General features: G+C 49.1%; 1 protein-coding gene across 1 annotated transcript in view; it reads right to left on the bottom strand.

Annotated features, from left to right (window-relative positions):
- The window catches only part of LOC147725735 (uncharacterized), a 567,397-nt gene that overhangs the window by 206,860 nt on the left and 336,752 nt on the right, over positions 1 to 23,785 (bottom strand). The window lies entirely within an intron of this gene.

The following is a 23,785-nucleotide window of genomic DNA, read 5'->3' as shown; positions in this document are numbered from 1 at the left end:
CAGTCCAGTGGTTTACTTAACAGTGTGTGTGTTTATGGGCCCCAGGTGAGTGTCTGTTGTCTGATGGTATGCTGCTGGATCAACACAGCTACAAAAGCAATGTCGTCACTGCAACTCGTGTCGTGGGCCTCCATCTTCAGTGTGCTGCTGAGGTCTCCCTGCGACGACCTGTGCCTGTTGCCTGCGGGTCCCTCTGAGGTCTCCATCAATTCCTGCCAGCTCTCCTGCTTGCTGAGGCTCGGCCCTGTCTTATCTGTGGTGGGTGAGTTCCATGGGCCTTGCTGGTCCTCCTTTCTGCAACTCTTCCAGCAATACGCCTGTTGCATTTGCCAAGGCTTGCTAGTGGTTCTGCTGGCCACTAACCCTCTAGACCTTTGTTGACTGGTGTGGGACAGCTCATGGATGACTCCTAAAATTCTACTGCATTTCCTGGACTCCACAGCTGCAACTTCAAAGCCCCCGTCCTGCAGTGAAGTAGCCAGAGAAGGGTGGCCATGTGATCCTGCACCTCCTGGACAACTCCAGGTGGTTTCGACTCTGTCCCCTTCTCCAAGGGTCCTCCTCATCTGGAATCCACACCTGGGTTCCACCGACTTAGTCCACGGGTCACTGTTGCAGCTGGACATCCGAAATTCCCCATTGATCTCAACGGGCGGTCTAGACACCACTTCACACCTATCCATCCGGACTACCTGGTTTAGGTATCAGGCTTCTCTGTGGATCCATGGGGTGGGATTGGTCTCCAATCTCCCTTCTACCAACGGGGTTTCATCGGGATCCTGCGAGTAGCGTCCTGAATGTGCTAAAATTCTAACCGCGACATCCCCATGTTTTCCTATGGAAACTGAGCTGGGGTTTCACATCTGCATCCCGCTGCCTAGGGAATCTTAGTACCCCGACATCCCCATGTTTTCCTATGGAAACTGAGCTGGGGTTTCACATCTGTATCCCGCTGCCTAGGGAATCTTAGTACCGCGACATCCCCATGTTTTCCTATGGAAACTGAGCTAGGGTTTCACATCTGCATCCGGCTGCCTAGGGAATCTTAGCACAGCGACATCCCCATGTTTTCCTAAGGAAACTGAGCTGGGGTTTCACATCTGCATCCCGCTGCCTAGGGAATCTTAGCACCGCAACATCCCCATGTTTTCCTATGGAAACTGAGCTGGGGTTTCACATCTGTATCCCGCTGCCTAGGGAATCTTAGTACCGCGACATCCCCATGTTTTCCTATGGAAACTGAGCTAGGGTTTCACATCTGCATCCGGCTGCCTAGGGAATCTTAGCACAGCGACATCCCCATGTTTTCCTAAGGAAACTGAGCTGGGGTTTCACATCTGCATCCCGCTGCCTAGGGAATCTTAGCACCGCAACATCCCCATGTTTTCCTATGGAAACTGAGCTGGGGTTTCACATCTGTATCCCGCTGCCTAGGGAATCTTAGTACTGCGACATCCCCATGTTTTCCTATGGAAACTGAGCTGGGGTTTCACATCTGCATCCCGCTGCCTAGGGAATCTTAGTAGCTTACCTTTGGTGGTTCTGTGCTTCCCTTGCCTTACAGATCCTTGGATGGTAGCCTTGGTTATGAACCCACTTCGCATTCAATTTTCTATATATAGGGTTTGGCCCCCTATGGGGGCTCATGTCTTTTAGGTGCTTACTTAACAGTTTTTATGGTATATGTGTTGTATAATGAAATCTAGGGGCAGGAGATATACCAAGTAGGTTAGTGTTTGGCGTTGTAATAAAGAAGACTTCATTTTGCTAACACTTGTGTGGTTCTTTCTTGAGTAACCCTCACTGGCTATTGTGGTATCGGCTTTACACTCTTCTGAATAAGCCTTAGCCGCGCTCCACAGCCACCCCTTGGGAGTTTGGGCTATCACTAAGGGTTGCCTGGACTGAGTACTGGGTGCACCACCAATAGATGTACACCACATACTGAGCAAGCCTCCTACACTCTCTCGTTCCTGGAGGGACAGTATGGAACATTTATACTGGAAGCATCTAACCAGTGTACTCCCTTAGATCGCTCCTCAGTCGCTGTTGAGCAGCCTCTAAAGACCATCCTTTTAAGTACTTTTCTCCTTTGCAAAGTAGTATCACTCTTGGATTCTCTCAGATCATTTAGTTTACCTGGATCTACAAGTGCATCCCTGAAGTTTGCTCCTGAGGGAACCTGCAGTCCAGCTGACATGACATCCTGTATCCAGTTCATGCGGTCGGCTGCTGCGCTCTCTTGTTGCCAATCAACACAATAATACATTAATGCAAATTGCATTGGTTCTATCTTCAACTCCTCTTCCTGTCGTCACACACTTAGGTGCAACTATCATAACAAGATAAGAGTACCAATCTGAACACTCATGTTCAACACCAAAACGTTTCCCTCACAGACCGCATGAAAATAAGTTACTTACCTGTAACTGTGGTTCTGCACTACTGGTATCTTTCATAGATTCACATCCTTGAATCACTCCCTGTCCACGTGGGAGTCCCTGGTACCATATAAAGTAGTGAATCCACATTTACATTGAAGTTCATGCAAAAACATAAATCACTTTAATAGCTTGATAGTGTTATTAGAAATGACCCAAAGTCCAGCCAATCAGGTGACAGCACACCTTTAGAACCTTTACCAGAGGCTCCAGACTCTCAGCTTTTCTAGCACAAGTGAGATACATATGAGAGACGTAAGGGGTGCCTCTGTGGGGAGGAGGGTGAGTCGCATGTGAATCTATGTAAAATACAAATACTGGAGAACCACAGTTACAGGTAAGTAACGTACTTTCTTCTCCAGTAGTGGATCTTTCATAGATTCACACGTTTGAATCTGAATAGTTAGCAGAGAATACAGCAGGATAAACATACAAAGAGAATAAGGTATTGGAATGTGGGAAGAATAGTGGCTCACCTTATTGGAATAGATGTCGTAGAACTGCTTGTCCTACTACTGCATCAGTTTCCTCTGAACCATCAAGGCAGTAGTGTCGAGTAAAACTGTGCCTGCTAGACCAGATCTTTGCTTGGCACATAGGTTGAAAGGGCACACCTGCAAAGAGAGCTGTGGAGCTTGACACAGCTCTGGCGGAGTGGGCCTTCACCTTAGCAGAAATTAAAGTTTTACTGCTTGTTGATGGCAAAGTTGGATGGCCGAAGCAATCCATCTTGCTATACTCTGCTTAGAAACAAGAAGCCCTTTTTTGAGGTCCCCGTAGGCTACGAACAACTGATCTGCTTTCCATATGTTGTTAGACTTGTGTGCGTAGAACCTCAGACATCTTTTGATATCTAAGGAATGTAATGAGGGGGTTTATTAAGGTGAAAGGTTGATGGGACCTTCGGAATAAATTTAGGATAAGGCCTGAACATCACATGTCAGTTTTGAATTGGAGGAAAGGTTGTTTGATTGTAAACGTGTGGATGTCGCTCACCCACTTTGCTGAAGTGCCAGAAGAAGTGCTGTCTTCTAGGAAATGTACTTTAAATCTGCTTTGGGAATTGGTTCAAAAGGTTGTTTCATTACTTACAACAGTACGATATTAAGATGCCAAGGAGGAGGAAGTTTCGCTGGAGGAATCATTCTGAAGATTAATGAATTGCTTTATTATTCTCGGGGACCATAACAATGGAGACTTACTGGTTCGACAAGACTTGGAAATGGCTGCTAGATGGACTTTTATGGACGAGTGAGGAAGACCAGATTTTGCTAGGTGAAACAGATACTGAAGTATCTGCTCTGGTGATGATGTGAAAGGATAGATATTGGAGTCCATACACCAGATACAAAATCTCTTCCACGCAAGTGTATACGTTTTATTCGTGGTCCGAACTCTGCCACTGGCGAGTATTTTTCGACATTCAGAGGTAACGATGTATCTGGTAGAGACATAGTCTAGCCGCAGATTCCTTAACTTAGAATATCCCCAGGCGTCAAACTGGATCCGGAAAACTTTCTGTAGCAGCACCTCTGCGCATCGGGGGCGACGCCGCCCTGACGTCGTCCACTGACATGACATCAGTGGAGCCACATATGCCCCTCCCGGTGAGCTGATGTCAGTTTTCGTCGGAGAAACGTTCCCGCATCAGAACGCAGAGCCATCACCAAAAAACTGTTAGAATATGGAAAGAGTGTGAAAAAATGATGAAAAAAATAAAAGAAATTGACAGGTGAGACAGAGCAATCCTCTGAAGAGTCACCCCCACAAGAGCCTAGGCTCAATCAATGTAAAAAGGAAGACAAGGATGTCGAAAAACAGCCTGGCAGAGGATAGAAAGTCCACATCTTGAAAGAAAAACTATGAAGGAGAACAAATCCGGAGCACTAGAGTAAGGAGAGTGCACCACAGGACACCCCCAGAAGGAGAAGTTGCAATCTCCATTAAAGATGGGGAAAGCGGGATGGAGGGAAAAAGCGTGAATAGATTTTACTCCGTACAATATAGGTCTGGAAGGAACATATGATGTATTAACATACCGCCTAATTTAGAGAATGGCGGGAAGCAGTAGAGAAACAGAACAAATCAGTCTGTATTGGAGTGAGCGCAGAGCACCCAGGAAGGGGCAAGCCACCCTAAAGAAGGCGAGTATAGAAAGCCTCAACCAGAAAAGGTCCTCGCAGAGCGGGGAGGTTGTGCGGGCGTTAAGGAATCTGCAGCTAGACTATGTCTCTACCAGATACATTGTTACCGAAGGTAAGTAACTAGTTCATCTGATAGAAACGTCTAGCCGCAGATTCCTTAACTTAGAATAGATACCTAAGCCATACCCATAGAGGAGGCCTCTGCGACTGAACCCCATCAAGTTTGTGAATGAACTTAGTTGTCCGTAAGGGGACTAAACAGCTCTCCTTTGGACGGACCACAGCTGCGTTCACTTTACCTACAATAAGACCACAACCCACAACCATCCTCAACCCACTCTGCGAAGGAACTGGAACAAAATCACCATCGACCAGATCACCTCATCGCTTCTTCAAAACCCCCCTGCCCACTCCTCAAACCCCGACCAAGCAGCCATTAACCTCACCCAATGGCTATCCAACAGCGCCGACATCCTAGCACCATTGAAAAAACGTCAAATCAAACTAGGCAGCAAAAAAGCCTCATGGTTCAACGATGATCTTAAGAAATCTAAGAAACTCTGTCGCTCCCTTGCGAAGACCTGGAAAAAAGACCCTAACACCAGCACCAAGGACGCCTTCAAAAACGCCACCCGTATACACCACCAACTGATCCGGACTGCCAAGAAAGCCGCCTTCAAGGACCGACTAAATAACAACGCCCACAACAGCAAGGAATTATTCAACATCGTCAAGGAATTTTCCAACCCTTCAGCCAACTCCAACGACATCACCCCCTCTCAAGCCCTCTGCAACTCCCTAGCTTCATTCTTCCACAACAAGATCGCAGACATCCACAACAGCTTCGAAAACCGACCCGAAGAAAAACCCACCCAACCCTCGGCAGAACCTCCACCCCCCTTGAACATCCTCAATGACTGGAACCCAATCTCCACTGAGGACACCATCCGTCTGATGAACTCTATCCACTCAGGATCCCCCACAGACCCATGCCCTCACCACATCTTCAACAACGATTCAGAAAAGGGGGTGGTGATGAACAGAGTGTCTGAATTAAGCAGACCACTCTTACCCAGTCCAAAGATCAGGGCTTGATCCATCACCGTTATTTATCTCACTGCACTATCCCAGCTCAGAACCTGGATATATGCAAATCAGTCTGTCCCTGGCCCAGTGCATCATGGGAACAGGGCAGACTAAACTACCAAGCCAATTCTTCACCAGAAAGGAGACAAGCTACCGGGGACCGGTTTCTGGCATTTCAGCCGTCTTCGGCCCGGCTTGCTTGAATCCTGATGGTGCAGTGAGAAAGGGACTCATGTCTGAGTATACCCTGCCACACCTATAGTGGCCAAAAACGATTCAGAAAAGGGGGTGGTGATGAACAGAGTGTCTGAATTAAGCAGACCACTCTTACCCAGTCCAAAGATCAGGGCTTGATCCATCACCGTTATTTATCTCACTGCACCATCCCAGCTCAGAACCTGGCTATATGCAAATCAGTCTGTCCCTGGCCCAGTGCATCATGGGAACAGGGCAGACTAAACTACCAAGCCAATTCTTCACCAGAAAGGAGACAAGCTACCGGGGACCGGTTTCTGGCATTTCAGCCATCTTCGGCCCGGCTTGCTTGAATCCTGATGGTGCAGTGAGAAAGGGACTCATGTCTGAGTATACCCTGCCACACCTATAGTGGCCAAAAACGATTCAGAAAAGGGGGTGGTGATGAACAGAGTGTCTGAATTAAGCAGACCACTCTTACCCAGTCCAAAGATCAGGGCTTGATCCATCACCGTTATTTATCTCACTGCACCATCCCAGCTCAGAACCTGGCTATATGCAAATCAGTCTGTCCCTGGCCCAGTGCATCATGGGAACAGGGCAGACTAAACTATCAAGCCAATTCTTCACCAGAAAGGAGACAAGCTACCGGGGACCGGTTTCTGGCATTTCAGCCGTCTTCGGCCCGGCTTGCTTGAATCCTGATGGTGCAGTGAGAAAGGGACTCATGTCTGAGTATACCCTGCCACACCTATAGTGGCCAAAAACGATTCAGAAAAGGGGGTGGTGATGAACAGAGTGTCTGAATTAAGCAGACCACTCTTACCCAGTCCAAAGATCAGGGCTAGATCCATCACCGTTATTTATCTCACTGCACCATCCCAGCTCAGAACCTGGCTATATGCAAATCAGTCTGTCCCTGGCCCAGTGCATCATGGGAACAGGGCAGACTAAACTACCAAGCCAATTCTTCACCAGAAAGGAGACAAGCTACCGGGGACCGGTTTCTGGCATTTCAGCCGTCTTCGGCCCGGCTTGCTTGAATCCTGATGGTGCAGTGAGAAAGGGTAGCTTGTTTCCTTCCCAGTACAAGAATTGGCTTGGTAGTTTGGTTTGCCCTGTTCCCATCATGCACTGGGACAGGAACAGACTAATTTGCTTGTAGCCAGGTTCTGAGCTGGGATGGTGCAGTGAGCTAAAAAACGGTGATGGATCAAGCCCTGATCTTTGAACTGGGTAAGAGTGGTCTGCTTAATTCATACACTCTGTTCATCACCACCCCCTTTTCTGATCACATCTTCAACAAAGCAGACTCCACCATAGCACCGCACCTCCGAGACGTCATCAACTGCTCCCTCAACTCCGCCACCTTCCCGGAAAGCTGGAAACTCGCCGAACTCAGCGCCCTTCTGAAAAAACCCACAGCTGACCCCACCGAACTCAAAAACTACCGCCCCATCTCGCTCCTTCCTTTCCCGGCCAAAGTCATCGAGAAAGCTGTCAACAATCAGCTCGCCGCCTTCCTTGAAACCAACAAATCCCTCGACTCCTCACAGTCCGGATTCCGAGCAAAACACAGCACTGAGACCGCACTCATCGCAGCTACAGACGACATTCGTACTCTACTGGACAATGGAGACACAGTCGCCCTCATCCTCCTTGACCTTTCCGCAGCCTTCGACACAGTCTGTCATAGCACCCTGCTACAACGCCTCAGAAACATCGGAATCCAAGGAAAAGCACTGGAATGGATCACCTCATTCCTTACCGGAAGAACTCAGAGAGTCCGCCTTCCACCATTCAAATCAGAGGCCACTGAAGTCATTTGCGGCGTGCCACAAGGATCTTCACTCAGCCCCACCCTCTTCAACGTATACATGAGCCCCCTCGCGACCATCGCACGCCAACACAACCTCAACATCATCTCCTACGCTGATGACACTCAACTGATCCTCTCACTCACCAAAGACCCGAACACCGCCAAAACCAACCTACATGAAGGAATGAAAAAAGTAGCCGAGTGGATGAAGCACAGCCGTCTGAAACTGAACTCAGACAAAACAGAAGTCCTTATCTTAGGTACCTCCGCCTGGGATGACTCTTAGTGGCCAGAGGCCCTTGGAAAAGCACCCATCCCGACGGACCACGCACGGAACTTGGGCGTCATCCTGGACTCCTCACTCTCGATGAACAGACAAGTCAACGCCGTTTCATCATCTTGCTTCAACATTCTTCGCATGCTCAAAAAAACATTTCGCTGGATTCCCACCGAAACTAGAAAAACGGTCACCCACGCACTGGTCACGAGCCGCCTGGACTATGGAAACACCCTTTACGCCGGTACCACCGCAAAAATTCAGAAAAAACTCCAACGCATCCAGAACGCATCAGCCAGACTCATACTAGACATCCCACGTAAAGACCACATTTCTAGTCACCTGAAAAACCTCCACTGGCTCCCCGTTAATAAGAGGATAACATTCCGCCTCCTAACCCACGCTCACAAAGCACTTTACGAACTTGGACCCGAATGCCTCAACACACGACTTTCCTTCTACACCCCCTCCCGCCAGCTACGCTCCTCCAACCAAGCCCTTGCTGTTGTACCTCGCATCAACAAAACCACCATGGGAGTAAGATCCTTCTCCTACCTAGCAGCTAAAACCTGGAACTCACTTCCCACTCACCTTCGCCTCACTCAAAACCACCCAGCATTCAGAAAGCAACTTAAAACTTGGATTTTCGACCAATAATTCCCCACCCTTCCTCAAGCGCCTTGAGACCCTCTGGGTATGTAGCGCGCTATATAAATTTTCTGACTTGACTTGACTTGACTTGAGACGAATTATAATGAGGATAATAAAGGTAGCACAGGTAACCGCCAGACCACGAAGCTTAAAGGAGAGCAGAAATCAAAGGGAGGCAAAGGCAGTAGAAGCCGTTAAGAACAGCATGGAAAACACCTTTATGTATACTGGGTTGAGAGAAAAAAGCACAAAGCTAGATGCCCCTGGCGAAGTGAGAGTTCATAACTTCAAAAGAAGATGAACCAACCCAGAATGTGAAAGAGCCACAGGATCTGAACTGGCAACAGAAGCAAGCAATTACCAGTCGACCAAGAAAATAGTTGCAAACAAAACAAAAGAAAACCAGAGTTAAAAGTAGGGAGGAGAGCCATGTAGGAAATTAGCGCTCACCTCGATGTTCGTAATGTTTTTAAAAGCAATATATAAGGAAAACGTCCTTATATATTGCTTTTCGAAACATTGTGTCAATCACGCCATGCGAGTTTTTGTCGGCTGACAAATCTCCCCTTAAGTTGACGAACAGACGAGTAATACACCTACGAACTTCAAGGTGAGCGCTAATTTCCTACATGGCTCTCCTCCCTACTTTTAACTCTGACACACAATAGAGCCTGACCATATCTCATTACATTCATAGGCTGTCCTAATATATTCCAGTCCTGATGAAGACCCTCCTTCGATGCACATAAACCAGCGCATCATACATAGTCCCACAGAACCAAAGAATTAATTAATCTTCTTGAGACTATTGTATTTTACAGATGATATCTTCTGATGTATTGTTTTGTTTATGTCTATTATTTATTGTATGTTTGGTTAAATATTTGGAACAATTAGTCATCAGTCACGACTCACTCACTGTATGCATTCTTAGTTTATGTTTTGTTTGTTCTTGGACAGCTTATCTAAATTCAATTTGAATACATAAAAAGGTTGAATACCAAAAGTTTAACTTTCATCCTATGGTCAGTGTCAGTTTTTCTGATATATCCGTTATTGAATATATTCTTTATTTGTAAGTATTCAGTACACGTTTGAAAGTAATTGTGTTCCCACAAGATGCTGGCAGCAGGAAATCAGAAGACCGGAAGGGACCTAAGCATGTCACATTGACACTGTAGCCATACGAAGAAAGCAACGACTTCCTGTAGGGTCACGTAGTAGCCTGAGGAACATAATAGTAAGAAAGCAAGAAAGCAACAGCTCAAAAACGGGCACCAGCCAGCCGGGCACTCCGAGAGCTGGTGCAACAAGTAGATCGGGGCAGGGACCACGGACACTGTCTGAATGAAGGAGCCCACAAGAATCCGCTGGGTAAGCACACAGAGCAGATCCATAGCAGGAAGAAAAACGTTGAAACAATGAAAATGTGACCCAAGAAGAGTCTACAGTATGCTGAACATACTAGCAAACATTTGGAAATTGGTTAGGACAATGTCCAGAGCAGCAAGTAACCCATGCTCCCTGCCTAAGCGGAACAACCACCCCCTGGAAGACAGAGTAGGAGAAGAACAATAGTTACTTACCTGTAATCTGTGGTTCTCCAGTATTGGTGTCTTTCATAGATTCACATGCCTGAATCATTCCCCGTTGTCGGAGTGGGAGTCCCACGGTACATAGAAAAAGCAATAATTATGCATAATATAGGTACATCATAGGTAGATTAGAACCAGGAAGTGAAATACCTAAAAGTCAATAGGAAAACATTTCCACTAGCATGACTCGTCCAAGTCATTATATATATATATATATATATATATCCAAACTACAGCCAATCAGGCGACAGCACCCTCCGGAATGTTCTCCTCAGAGGTTCAGGCTCTCAGATTTTCTAACACAAGTGTGACCTAGAGTGACAACAAAAAAGCATAGAAGAGCCTCTGAGGGGAGGTGGGTTGCATGTGAATCTATGAAAGACACCAATACTGGAGAACCACAGATTACAGGTAAGTAAGTATACTTCTTCTCCAGTATTTGGGTATCTTTCATAGATTCACATGCCTGAATAAGAGTAGAGAGCAGTACATCCATAATAAAATTTGTGATATTCTGATCACGATATAAACATATGCATATCAAAGGCAATATGTAATCACAGATATAGATCTCTCTCTCTCTCTCTCCCTCTCTGTCTCCTCTCTCTCTCTCTTTCTCTCTCTCTCTCTCTCTCTCTCTCTCTCTCTCTCTCTCTCTCTCTCTCTCTCTCTCTATATATATATATATATATATATATATATATATATATATATATACACATCTATATATAAAAATATAAATATATTTACATATATTTATCCATAAACAATCACATAAGATATGTATGTAGGAAAAAATAAAAAAGAGGAGGAGGAGGGAAGAACAGAGGCTCACCTTATTTAAAAAGATTACGGAGAACCGCTTGTCTCACAGATGTGTCTGCATTGTTGGCCGCCTCCAGACAGTAGTGCTTAGTAAAGGTGTGCCTGCTGGACCACGTAGCAGCTCTGCAGATTTGATGAAGAGGCACACCAGCAAAGAGAGCAGTAGAGGAAGAGATTGCTCTAGTAGAGTGCGCTCTCGGGTTGCTTGCAGTGGTCTGCCTGCATGCTGATGGCACAAACAAATTGCAGCAGAAATCCAACGAGCAATGGATTGTTTGGATATTGGGTGTCCTGTACGCATCTTTCCATAAGCTATAAATAGCTGATCATATTTCAAATTGAGGCTGTCCTCCGTAAATAGAATTTGAGACACCTCTTAACATCAAGAGGATTAGAAAAGAATGTCTTTTAAATGACCGGTTCATTGAGATGGAAGTCCAAAGGTACTTTAGGTATAAAAGTGGGGTTAGTGCATAGCATTACTGAATCCCCGGTGAATTGGAGGTAAGGCGATTTTATAGGGAAGTCTTGAATGTCACTGACCCCTTAGCAGATGTGAGAGCTAACAGTAGAGATACTTTCCATGAAAGAAACTTCAAATCTGTCTTATGAATAGGTTCAAAAGGATAGCGCATAACGAATAGTTTCTTACCTGTCGGTGTAGTTTTGCAGCTTGAAGATCTTTCTGGATTCACTATGCTGTGCATATTCCGCAATCTGGTGGTTGGGTCCGGAATCGTAGTCTTTTTTCTCTTTTTCGTAGCCCAGGTGGGTGTCGACGTCCCACCATTTGGTGTACCTTCGGTGGCGTCGGCATGCTTCCGGCGGAAGCTCCCACCCTTGGGCGCCATCTTCGGATTCTTTTTTCTGTCTCTTTTTTCTTTTCTGTGTTTGTAGTGAATCCATGGCTATGTTTGTTAATCCTTTTTTCAACGTAATTCTTTTCACGTATCTTGTAAGCTTCAACTTGCTTTCTTTTCTATGTGTTTCCACCTTCTTTTCCAGCCTCATCTTTCTGGCGGAGGCGGGTGGGTTCGCTAGTGAATCCAGAAAGATCTTCAAGCTGCAAAACTACACCGACAGGTAAGAAACTATTCGTTTTGCAGCGTGAATCTTTCTGGATTCACTATGCTGTGCACAGATTTTGTAGAGGTTTTGTTACTTTTGTGGCGGCTGGGTGGAAGATGAGCGTTGGTTGTTGAATATATGTTGAAGCACTCTTTGTCCTACTTGTGCTTCCTTGTTCATCTGTACATCCACGCAATAGTGCTTAGTGAACATGTGCACTGAAGCCCATGTTGCGGCCAGGCATATGTCCTGAATTGGTGTGTTGGCCAGAAAGGCAATTGTTGCTCCTTTCTTCCTGGTTGAGTGGGCCTGTGCCCCTCCTGTTAGCTTCTGGCCCGCTTGCTTGTGGCAGAATTGTATTGTTTGTGCGATCCATCGAGCTATGGTGTTCTTAGTCACTGGTCTACCCATGTAACTGTTTGCGAAGGATACGAAGCACTGTTTTGTCTTCCTGTGTTCCTTGGTCCTTTCAATGTAGTGCATCACTGCCCTTCTTGCGTCTAGAGTGTGGAGTGCCCTCTCAGCGCTTGTCGTGGGGTTCTGGAAGAAGCTAGGAATCTGAATACTCTGATTCATGTGGAACCTTGACACCAACTTTGGCATGAAGTGCGGGTCTGTTCTCATCACGACCCGGTCACTGTGTATCTGGATGTAGGGTTCCTGCAGTGTTAGTGCCTGTAGTTCGCTCACCCTACGTAGCGAGGTGATTGCTACCAGAAAGGCCGCTTTCATTGTCAGCATTTGTAGTGTTGCCTTGTGGATGGTTCGAAAGGTGCTTTCATGAGCTCTGTCAGCACCACATTCAGGTTCCATGCCGGCGGCGGCATCCTTTTTGGTTGCGCTATTCTCTTAGCCCCTTCCAGGAATCTTTTTACTACTTGAGATGTAAAGAAGCTTCTACCTGTTTATCCTCATGTGTATGCCACAATCGCTGCCAGGTGTACCCTCAGCGAGGATGAGCTTAGCTTGGCTCTTATTAGGTGCGTGAGGTATCTTAGCACCGTTGATTCCTTGGTCAGCTTTCTCTGGAGTTTTTTCTTGCAGCACCATTGAGTGAATCTTTTCAATTTTTCCCCATAGCACTTACGTGTGCTGGGCCTCCTTGCCTCTCGCAGCACCCGTAAGGTGCTCTCTGGTAGTTTCAGATGTGCGAACTCCAAGTCCTCAGGAGCCAAGCTGATAGGCTGAGGCCCTCCGGCTCTGGGTGTAGAACTCCTCCCTTTTCCATGGAGAGTAGGTCTTTTCTTTTTGGGAACTTGTGGGGTGGACCCTGTGCCATCTCCATTATCTGCGAGTACCAAGTCTGCCTGGCCCATTGTGGTGCCACCAGGATTTATTTATTTATTTATTTATTTATTGACATTTGTAGAGCGCGGCGAATACCCGTGGGCGTCTCGGCGCTAATTAAGGGCATAGATCAGCAACTGGGGTAAAGAAAATAAACAAGGCTATTGATCAAATAACCACGTCTTTAGCTGTTTGCGGAATATGAACAGGGAGGGACTTGCTCGAATATGTGCAGGAAGGGTGTTCCAGAGTTTAGGGGCGGCAACCAGGAAACGCCTGTCGCCCCATGTGACTGTTCTAGTGCGAGGCACAGCCAAGAAGTTCTGATGAGAGGAACGAAGAGATCGGGTTGGAACATGATGGAGAAGATTCTGTTTGAGAAAGTGGGGACGATTCTGTTTGAGAAAGTGGGGATGAGCATCATGTTGCTCGTCATGCATTTGTTGAGAACCTTGGGAATTAGTGGTATCGGGGGAAAAGCGTAGGCACATGTTTTTGACCAGCTTATCCATAGGGCATTCCCTTGGGATAGTGCCTCTGGTTGTCTGGATGCAAAGTACTGACATTTTGCATTCTGGCGAGTTGCAAACAGGTCTATTGTCGGAGTGCCCCACCTCCTGAATAGTCTTTCTGTTTCCTGTATGTTGAGTTCCCACTCGTGGGATGCTGAAGTCTGCCTGCTGAGCCAATCCGCTTCTACATTGTCCTTCCCTGGCAGGTGTATGGCTAGCAGGTCTATTTTGAGTGGTATTGCCCATCTCCAGATCTCCTGTGCCAAGCTTGACAGAGGGAATTATTGAGTTCCCCCCTGCTTGTTGATGTAAAACATCGTTGTGGTGTTGTCTGTTTGTATCAGCACCTTCTGGTTGTACAGTTGTTTCTGAAAGGCCTTGAGGGCAAGCAACACTGTTTTCAGCTCCAGGTAATTGATGTGTTTGACCGCATCCCCTGGGCTCCATAGACCCCTCACTCTGAGCTTGTTCATGTGTGCGCCCCATCCCTTCTGGGATGCGGCTGTGGTGATGGTCACTGTTGGGTCCGGTGGCGTTAGAGGCTTCCCTATTGTTATGCTTTCTTTGGTCCACCACTTTATTTCTTCCTGCACTTTGTGCGTTACAACCACTAGATCCTTCCAACTTCCTGTAGCTTGTGACCTGACCCTGGTCTGTGAAGGTCGCTCCACCCGCCGCGCGGCTCCCCCTGAGTGCGCCCGGTCTCCCTGCCTGCCCGCTCGATCGCCGCTGCCCCTGTGGCATAGGTTTGTCTTCTCTGCCCTGTGCCCTGATCTGTGTTCTTGGTTAATTTGTTGTTCCCTGTGATTGTTGTGCCGTTTTCTCTGCCCTGTGCCCTGATCTGTGTTCTTGGTTAATTTGTTGTTCCCTGTGATTGTTGTGCCGTTTTCGCTTCCTGTGCCCCTGTTCTGTGCTCCTCGCTCCTTGCCTTGACCGCTTCCCGCCAGTACCCTCTCCCCGCTCCCTGCTGCTGCTCCCCTGCGGCCCCGCCCCCTTCTTCCTCTGTACCCCGAACCCCGTGCTACCCAGCTCCCGCCTCCCAGCTGCTCCTCCCTCCCACTGGCTATTTAGGGCTAGCCTGCGCGACGGTGAGCATGACCTGACCTGACCCTGGTCTGTGAAGGTCGCTCCACCCGCCGCGCGGCTCCCCCTGAGTGCGCCTGGTCTCCCTGCCTGCCCCGCTCGATCGCCGCTGTCCCTGTGGCATAGGTTTGTCTTCTCTGCCCTGTGCCCTGATCTGTGTTCTTGGTTAATTTGTTGTTCCCTGTGATTGTTGTGCCGTTTTCTCTGCCCTGTGCCCTGATCTGTGTTCTTGGTTAATTTGTTGTTCCCTGTGATTGTTGTGCCGTTTTCGCTTCCTGTGCCCCTGTTCTGTGCTCCTCGCTCCTTGCCTTGACCGCTTCCTGCCAGTACCCCCTCCCCGCTGCTGCTCCCCTGCGGCCCGCCCCCTTCTACCTCTGTACCCCTATCCCCGCGCCACCCCGCTCCCACCTCCCAGCTGCTCCTCCTTCCCACCGCACCACTTATGACGGAGTCCACGCGTACGTGCAGCGTTCACGCGAAGCGGGCACGCCGATTGTGCGCCGAAGGCGCGCCAAAGGCAAGCCCGTCTGAGCCCGTCCGCGCCCAGCGCCAGGGCTCCTGGCCCCCACCGATGCAAGACCACCCACCGGACCTATGACGCTGCCAGCCTCCATGCCCTCAACGCCGGCCAGAACCCCGCCTGCTACCGAGCCACCCCGAAACGCACCCACGGACCCTTCACCTGCAAAGCCTGCAAGTTCACCTGCCTCCGAACATGCACCGCACCTGCCAAGCCGAGCACCAACAACAACCACCTCAAGTGCATCCTGCTCAACACCCGCTCCGTCCACAGACACGCCGTGGAACTCTGGAACCTCCTCGACACTACTTCACCAGACGTCGCCTTCCTCACGGAAACCTGGATGAATGCCTCCTCTGCCCCCAACATCGCCATTGCCATCCCGGACGGGTACAAGATCACCAGGAGGGACTGCGTCAACCAGACCGGAGGAGGCATCGCCATCGTACACAAGAACACCATCCGCATCACGACCAACTCCGACGACACCCTCACCGCCGTCGAACACCTCCACTTCCAGATACACACCGACCCCAAGACGACCCTCAGAGGGACCCTCATCTACAGACCCCCGGGACCACGCACACGATTCGGCGAAGACATCGCAGACTTCATCAGCCCGCACGCCCTCCCCTCCGCTGACTACATCCTCCTAGGGGACTTCAACTTCCACCTGGAGAACAACGACACCAACACCACCACCCTGCTGGACAACCTCTCCAACCTCGGACTCAAGCAACTGGTGAACACCCCCACCCACTACGCCGGCCACACGCTTGACCCCGTCTTCACCTCCAGCAAGCACATCTCCTTCAGCCACTCCACCGGACTTCATTGGACGGACCACAGCTGCGTCCATTTCAGCTTCAGAAGAACCACGACCCACCACCACCCGCAACAGGTGCCCCGCAGGAACTGGAGCAAGATCACCGCCAACCAGCTCACCACATACCTCAGCCAGAACCCTCCCGCCAGCACAACGGACCTCAACGAAGCAGCCAGCAACCTCACACAGTGGATCACCATCTGCGCAGACAACCTCGCACCACTAAAGAGCCCTCCCAGCAGACCCGGCAGCAAGAAAGCCTCCTGGTTCACCGACGACCTCAAGAACTCCAAGAAGAACTGCCGTACCCTCGAGAAAGCCTGGAGCAACAACCAGACCACAGACAACATGACTGCCCTCAATCACGCCACCCGCAAACACCACCAGCTGATCCGCACCACCAAGAAGACAGCATTTAAGGAACGACTGGACAACAACGCCCACAAAAGCAAGGAACTCTTCAGCATCGTCAAAGAGCTCTCCAACCCCAGCGCCGGAAACAACGACATCACCCCCTCGCAGGACCTCTGCGACTCTCTCGCCTCGTTCTTTCACAGCAAGATCGCCGATACACAACAGCTTCGGCGCACAGAACACGCACCCAACCGCTGAACCAACGCTCCTCACCACCACCCTCCGCGTCTGGACACCGGTCAGCACCGAAGACACCACCCGCGTGATGAACACCATCCACTCCGGATCACCAACCGATCCCTGCGCCCACCACGTCTTCAACAAAGCTGACTCCATCATCGCACCCCAACTCCGGGACATCATCAACACCTCCTTCAACACCACCACCTTCCCGGAGAGCTGGAAGCACGCCAAACTCAGCGCCCTCCTGAAGAAACCAACGGCGGACCCCACCGACCTCAAGAACTACCGTCCCATCTCGCTCCTCCCTTTTCCTGCCAAGGTCATCGAGAAGACCGTCAACAGACAGCTTGCCGCCTTCCTCGAGACAAACGGTTCCCTCGACCACTCGCAGTCCGGCTTCCGAGCCAACCACAGCACCGAGACCGCTCTCATCGCAGCCACAGACGACATCAGATCCCTGCTCGACAACGGGGAAACTGCTGCCCTCATCCTCCTGGACCTCTCCTCAGCGTTTAACACTGTCTGCCACCGCACCCTAGTACAGCGCCTCAGCAACATCGGTATCCAAGAGAAGGCACTGGAATGGATCATCTCGTACCTCTCCGGAAGAACGCAGAGAGTCCGCCTCCCCCCGTTCAGATCCAAGGCCTCCGAAGTCATCTGCGGCGTACCACAGGGATCATCACTCAGCCCAACCCTCTTCAACGTCTACATGAGCCCCCTCGCAGCCATCGCACGCCAACACAACCTCAACATCATCTCCTACGCCGACGACACCCAGCTTATCCTCTCCCTCACAAACGACCCCGCCACCGCCAGAACCAGCCTACACGAAGGGATGAAAGACGTCGCCGAGTGGATGAAGAACAGCCGCCTGAAACTGAAATTAGACAAGACGGAAGTCCTTATCCTAGGATCATCGCCCTCCGCCTGGGACGACTCCTGGTGGCCCCCTGCCCTGGGCACCGCTCCCAAGCCAACGGACCACGCACACAACCTGGGCTTCATCCTGGACTCCTCCCTCTCGATGACCAGACAAGTCAACGCCGTCTCGTCATTGTGCTTCAACACCCTGCGTATGCTCCGAAAGATCTTCCGGTGGATCCCCACCGAAACCAGGAAGACGGTCACCCAGTCACTCGTCGCAAGCCGACTGGACTACGGAAACACCCTCTACGCCAGAACCACAGCCAAACTTCAGAAAAGACTCCAACGCATCCAGAACACCTCCGCATGACTCATCCTGGACATCCCCCGACACAGCCACATCTCCGGACACCTGAGAGACCTGCACTGGCTCCCCGTCAGCAAGAGGATCACGTTCAGACTCCTCACCCACACACACAAGGCTCTCCACGACCTGGGACCCAAGTACCTCAACAACCGCCTGACCTTCTACACCCCCACCTGCCAGCTACGCTCCACCAGCCTCGCCCTCGCCGCCGTTCCACGCTTTCGCAGAGCCACCACCGGAGGAAGATCCTTCTCCTACCTGGCAGCCAAGACATGGAACTCCCTCCCCATCCACCTCCGGCTGACCCGGGACCACCTTTCCTTCAGGAGGCAACTCAAGACCTGGCTCTTCGAGCAGTAGCAGACCCCAACCCACCCCCCCAGCGCCTTGAGACCCCTCTGGGTGAGTAGCGCGCTATACAAATGCTGTGATTGATTGATTGATTGACCATTGTTGTTGTAGCCACTCTTGGAGCGGTCTCATTTGTAGGCATACATTGGGGACCAGGTGTATGCATAACGCTATAATTCCCAAGATCTTGCTCACTGTCCTCACTGTCAGAGCTCGCCCCTTTTGGTAGTGACGTTTCTCCATCAGTACGCTGAGTGTCCTCTTCTCGCTGGGTAACACCCTGCATTGGACGGTGTTGATTTGAGCTCCCAGGAAGATCTTCACTTGCTCCGGTTCCGTCGAGCGTTTTCCCCAGTGTATGGAGAATCCCAGGCTTGCTAGCGTTCTTGTGACCTGTTCTTCATGTTCTTTGCATGTCCTGTAAGAGCTTGCCTTTACGAGCCAGTCGTCGAGGTAGGGGTACACATGTATCCCCTCTCTTCGCAGATGTGCGGCCACTGCTGCGAGGCATTTGGTGAATACCCTTGGTGCGGACTTTAGACCGAATGCCAGGGTTGTGAATTGGTAGTGATCCTTGTTTACTGTGAATCTTAGCATGTGCTTGTGCTGCCAGTTCATGGGGATGTGCAGGTACGCATCTTTGAGGTCTATGGTGGACAAGAAGTCCCCGACCTTTATCTGTGGGATGACCTCTTGTAGGGACTTCATCTTGAATTTTTGAGTCTTTACATATTTGTTCAGGAACCGTAGATCCAGGATGGGTCTTAGGCTTTCGTCCACTTTTGGCACCAGGAAGTAGTTTGAGTACACTCCCCTGTTCCGCTCTTTGAATGGGACCGGTTCAATGGCCTCTTTGAGGAGGAGTTCTTGAGCTTCCTCTTGGAGCAATTGTAGCTCCCTTCCCGAGTGCCGAATTACCTCGACGACGTTTTCATCTTCGATGTAATATTCGTTGTCTTCATAATAGTTGGAGTCATGCTCCGAACCTGGATCTGACTGCTGTTCTGGATCCTCAGTCTCGATGACTTCCTCGTCTTCTTCATTGAAGATATTCACTGGGTCGGGCGCTGGCTTCGACATCGTTTGCCTCGCTGCGCATCGGAGTCTAAGCGTTTTCTTCGACCTGAATCGAGCACAAGCTAGACAGTTGTCCTCATTGTGCTCTGGTGATAAGCATTTGTTGCACACCGGGTGTTCATTGATGTGCGGGTACTTAGAGTTACAAAGGGGGCATCGGTTGAACGGGCTCCGTTCCATCGACGATCGGGCTCTGGTGTCGAAAAGGCCACGCCGCTCTCTTCGACGTCCTGTTCGAGAATAACTGGAAACAATAACTCGGTCCGATAGAAGTAACAATACCGACGACCCGAAGGCCTTTTGGCCTTTAGAAAAATTTCCGAACTTGAGTAAAGAAAAAGTACATCCGAACCCAATGGCGGAAAAAAACAATCTGAGGATGGATAGGATGCCCATGCGCACTGTAGTCCGGGGGAGGAGCCACCTATCTCGTGATACTTCGAAGACTCTTCCAGGACAACAATGTGCAATCATCCGGACCCAACACTAGGCGGCGATATATGCACAGATAAGAATTCAGCAGCCCACATGCCTCGAACATATATTTATTGTTTTATATCGCAACGCGCTTTTATGCTGAACTCCACCCGGTGTCTAGTTTTCAGAAATTTCTGGGTTTGGTAGGTTTTCCTAGATGGCCGCCAAGCCTGGGACCAAAAATGCAGGTGCGTCCTTGTAAAGCCAGGTCGTTTTGTGATAGATAATTTTGATGCCTCCATGATACGATTTGGGCCCTTCCCTGTAGCTGGCACTTGGCCCATCCCCACAAGTAAGGTACCATTTTTATCGAGAGACCTGGGGAAACGCTGGGATGTAGGAAATTTGTGTCAGCCCGGTGATCTCAACGTGAGTAATAACCCACATCTGCCCTTCTAGGAGCAGAAAGACTGTTCATTTAGGGTTTGGGGGGTGGGGGGATTGCCATGCCCATTTTGGGCAGCCGCCACCCCAACACATTAAAAAAAAAGAATCCCTGGTTCCTAGTTGGTTTCTTTCTCCTCTGGGGGAGGGAGGCAGATCCTGGGTAATGACCCTCAGCTGCCCCAAGCGGTGGGGGGCAAAGTAGACTGATATTATTAGGGGCTGGGAGCATTGGAATTCCCATTGTGGGCAATCCCCACACCTTTTATTTAAAAAAAACACAATAATCCCTGGTACCTATTGAGCTTGGGGGGGGTTGGGGGGGTCATAGACAGACTGTCCCTGTCGTGTTGGGGGGTGGGGGACAGCCCCCACTCCTCTTTTTAAAAAAGAGGGAAGACTGCAGCAATTTGTGGGAGTGGTGGAGGCATTATAATGCCAATTTAGGGGGCAGTCCCCATCACTAAGTATTCAAAAGAAAACAATCCCTGGTGCCTAGTGTGCTTTCTGCCCCCGCCCCCACCCCACAAGGGCAGATTGAGGGCTACAGCCCCCATCTGCCGCCAGGAGGGGCAGAAAGACTGAAAATGGCCAAAATATTATGTGAGGAGAAAAAGTCCTTGCCTACGGGACCACTCCCTCCTTCCTGTTGTCTAGTAGGTGGTTCCCTGCTTAAGGATCGCCCTCCTGCGGAGAATACAAGCAGGGATTCACTAGGGAAGGGTACCATTTAAAAGAAAATTTGCTCCTGTTTCCAATGATGCCTCACCCGTCTGCTTGCATGCTCGGGGGCAGAGATAGCAAGCACGTAGGCAGTGAAAGTGAAACGAGACGATCAGCTCATTTCACTTTCATTTTCAATGTAATGACGTCAGTGCACCATGTGCGCAATCGTTATTACACTGAAAAAATAAAATGCCATAGAAGGTTGGGGAAGCTCTTCCCCAGTTCACGAGGCTCAAAAACAAAAAAGACAAAAAGGGAAATCTCTGCGCTGTAAACAGCAGCAGGATTTGGTGCTCATCTGCAGAGGACAGAATGGTTCTGTCCTCGGCACGCGAGCACTATTGCGCATCATGGAACCATTCCGTCATGAGCATGGAAGGGGTGAAAGTCCTAGAGAAAGCAGTCAGATGGTTTTGTGAATATTGGGAGTTGGAATCATTTGGCGCCCCATTCCCTAAATCCACGGATGCCCTCCAGTGGAGGATCCATTGGTGGAGTGGTAGGGGGCGGTGTTTGTATTTGGTAATTGTCCGACGCATTGGGAATTGAGGTGGTATCCTCAATCTCCCCCTCTTCTCTATCTTCATCCGTGGAGGGAGGATCTTCCCTTGGAGGTTCAGGAGTTGGGGCATGCAAAGGTGGCAAAGATGCCGAAGTTGCTACAAGAAGCGTTAATGGTCTCTGGAGAGGTGTCTGTGGCAGTGTCGTGGCCGACCCTGATGGTGGAAATCTGCAGTAATAAACCTGCAGCATATGCTGCAAGTTGGTAGCCAGGGACGCTGGCATATGTACTGCAGGTTCCTGCTGCTGTTCCGTATATGTCACATATTGCTGTTAGTGTACATTTTGATCAGTTGCATATTGCTAATCATTGTATTGCAGGTCCTCTACATCTTCTTCCTGACACGTAACATGAAGGTCCGAAAGGCTATCAGCTGATCTCAATACTCTTCTTCTTCCTCCTCATCAATATCTAGGAGATTATATAGAGGAATAGGAAGCATCTTAACGGGTGACGTGTGAGAAGGTAATAGTGTCTCTTGTGATGATTTGTGCTTCAATGGTATTAGCGCCAAAAGTACAAAAGACCCTTTAGATGATGGTTTTTGATCAGGCCTTGAAAGTAATGTCATCGTCATTAATGATATTGCTGCCGCCAACGTGGCCATCGTCGACAGTGGTGCCATGGATGGTGGTACGAATATGAGTGTTGCAGTCGATGGTTCTGACTTCAACTTTGCCGCCAACGATAAATCTGTGGAAGATCAGAACTGCGTTGTCGCTGGTCTACCTTGGAAGTCTTTGTCAAGAGGTTTTTTACCAGGAGTGTTGTCAGCAGAAAGGCTGGTTTAGACGATATCTTGATGGATGTTACCACTGTCGCCATTATCATTGGCAAAGCGGACATAGCTGTGGTAGCAGTGACGATGGTGACTGCAGATGGCGATATGCTCATCGACGGTCTCATCAACGAGAAACAGATTTTTGCCCACTGAGGGGACAAAATTGTTTTTGTCGACGCCAGGAGAGATTTTGACATTTTCTTATCCTAGGCAGCCATGGTGAAAGGCGTGGAGGGTTCAGAATGACCCTTTTCTGAGGTAGGTTGTTTTTTAGATGTTGATGGATGCCTTGGAAAGTGGGTTTTCTTTGCTGCTTTATGTCATTTTAGAGACAAACTTTCCACAGGTCAGTCTCTCTTTTTAGAGGCAGTCATCATAGAGAGGACATTCTTTGGTTTTGAGTCTATGCAGCCATAGTAGAAATCTAGCCTCTCTAGCTCACAAAGTTTTGTGAAAAAAAAGTATGGCAAAACAAGCAATCTTTCACTTGGTGGTGACGGTGGAGGCAATATATGCAGTGCAAGGGAAGGTCATCAGAGTGAAGACTCATTTTATTTACCACAGGTAAATAATCCTATCTTTGCAGCAGTAGGCATGGTGTTAGAAGTCGGGGCAAGCTTAGCCAAGAGTAGAAACGCTGGTAAAATAATTCCTGTCAGAAAGACCAGAAATCAGAAAAATTGAGCAGAGATCAGAAGACTCCCATTGCACGATGTGCGGCAGAAAATCCGAGAGACAGAAGCCTCTGTGGTGAAGGTTCTAAAGGGAGCTGTCGCCTGATTGACTGGACTTTGGGTCATTTCTACTAACGCTAATAAGCTATTAAAGTGTTTTAATGTAATGCTTTCTATGATACTGTGGGACTCCCACTTCGACGACTAGGAATGATTCAAGCATGTGAATCTATGTAAGATCCAATGCTGGAGAATGCAGAGTTCAACACGTCCAATCACGTACTCCTTCATGGTTCCTTCCAGTTTACTGTCCGCTGATGGGCTTCGGTGCTTTGGCAAGGGTATGAAACACTATACAATTTGATCTTCTGGATTCCAAGTTAGTGAAATAAATTGGGTCCTCCATTGAAAAATGTTCATACCTTTGTTCACTTCAGTCCTTAAATGTGTTTCAGAAGAACAGGTGGATCAAAGCCGCTGACACAAAACAAATTACTCCACGCCCAAATTACTCAATTTATCGACTGAGAGTTGAATTATCATCCCATCACTTGCTTTGTTGACAAAGGTCACTTTCAGCAACGCTGAACAGG

The sequence above is a fragment of the Lissotriton vulgaris genome, chromosome 3_2 (genome assembly GCF_964263255.1).
Source record: "Lissotriton vulgaris chromosome 3_2, aLisVul1.2, whole genome shotgun sequence".
In the NCBI taxonomy this organism is placed as follows: domain Eukaryota; kingdom Metazoa; phylum Chordata; class Amphibia; order Caudata; family Salamandridae; genus Lissotriton; species Lissotriton vulgaris.
The sequence above is the reverse complement of the archived record's forward strand: the minus strand, read 5'-3'. Positions and strand labels throughout refer to the sequence as shown.